Source organism: Salvia miltiorrhiza, chromosome 1 (assembly GCF_028751815.1).
Source record: "Salvia miltiorrhiza cultivar Shanhuang (shh) chromosome 1, IMPLAD_Smil_shh, whole genome shotgun sequence".
Taxonomy (NCBI): domain Eukaryota; kingdom Viridiplantae; phylum Streptophyta; class Magnoliopsida; order Lamiales; family Lamiaceae; genus Salvia; species Salvia miltiorrhiza.
The window spans coordinates 76,078,972-76,080,867 of record NC_080387.1 but is presented as its reverse complement, the minus strand read 5'-3'; positions in this window follow the sequence as shown (position 1 = coordinate 76,080,867).

Below are 1,896 nucleotides of genomic sequence, written 5' to 3'. Positions count from 1 at the left end.
ATCTCTTTCTATCATCTCTTCCAATCTCTATCCCTTAGTCATGGTTTCTTGGCTTATCTATCTTTAGCTAAGTCCAGTTGTGATATGTTTACTTTAAATTATTTCTAGAATTATACTGCTATAAAAGTACAAAGTACAAGTTACAAGTTTATACACTAAGTAACTAAACTAAATATTTAAATTACAATTCTATTTTAAAAAAATAAAATAATAAGGAAAAACAAAGAATAAAAGGGCTTTAGCTTAATTTTAATATTGATGAAGACAAAAATAATTCAAGCCCAACACCAGATCTGGCCCCAATCCAAAAGAAATGAGCCCAAATCAATCCCTTTCTTCTTCATTGACCAAGCGGCCGCTCACTCTCTCCCTCACGGAAATCCGCCCAACTCCCTCTCTTCTCCGCCCTCCAATCACCCCTCCGGCGACCGCAGTAGCTACAGTCTCTGCCCTCGTTCTCACATAGACTACCGGATCTCTTTAATCCAGCCGCCGCTCCCCGAACCCTCGCTCACACAAAATCCCTCCCCCCTGCAATTTCCGGCGAGCGGCGGTGAAAATCGCCACCACCGGTCTCTCCTTCGTTCCCGGTTCCAGCCGACAACAGCAGGGCTATCCGACTCTCCCTCTCCTCTTCTGCACTCCGGCGAGCAGTATCGATTTAGTCGTCACCGTCGCCGCCCCCTCTTCTCCCCAGTCGGACGACTCACGGCCACCCAACCGTGCCGTCCGTCGACCGCCCTCAGAAATCCAGCAGCCTCACCCCTCTGTTTTCGGCGAGCTTCGCCGCCCCTCCACCGACTCACACACTGACACACATACCACACAAACTTCCCCCCACAATACCTTTTTTTTTTTTTTTCAGCGAAAGCCATGTTTTTGAAATCATTGAAGGATATGCAAAAATTGGTGATTTACTATCCCAAAATACATGTATGCGTTTGTTGTAATAAGTGATTCATAAAGGAGCTCAACATTCGGATTTCGGATCGAATTTTTACCTGATTCGATACGATTTGAAAATTTTACCTAATTTGATACGATTTGAAAATTCAAAATTTTCCTAAAATTCAATCCGATCGAAACAATATTATCCAAAAATTTGAATTCGATAATTCAAAAAATTTTGGATAAAATTCGATTCGAACTGAAAAATCCAAAATGTTAAAAGAAATTTCAAAATATGAAAAAAATTTGAAAACCGAATAAATTCGAACAATCCAAAATGCATATCAACCTAACAAATTTGATAATTCGATCCTAATTAACAAATCATTAATTAAAATAAATCAATATGAGAGTATAGGGTTAAAAGAAATATTTAACTATTTAAAAACTAATAATTATATATATATATATATATATATATATATTTATATATATAAAATTACAAAATTATTTATATTATAAATATAATTCGGATTTCAAATTTTAAAAGTGTCAATCCGATCCGAAATTTGCATAAAATTCAATCCGATCCGATTTGAAAATCCGAACAAAATTTTAAATTTTAGTTTGGTTCGAATCGAATATTTGAATTTCAGATATTCGGATTTCGAATATTTTGCTCAGCCCTAATTCATATCCGATGTATATGTGAAACATGTTGGAAGAATGAGTCGTTTGCATGATTTGTTGATATATGTATATGATGCTTTAATCATATTTGCAACAAGTAAAAGAGTTTGAAATGAAACATTGGAGATGTTTGCTCAAAAGCTATGAAATTGCTTGGCTGTTGAAAACTGAGCTCTTCTTCGATAGAGTGCATTGTGGGAATTATTGAATAGTGATGATAGGGATTTGGATGAAGTATATATTAGAGTTGTCAAAATTGATCCGGCCCAATGGATCGGCCCGACTTGCCCGAGTTTTGGGTCGGGCTGAGGTTGAAAA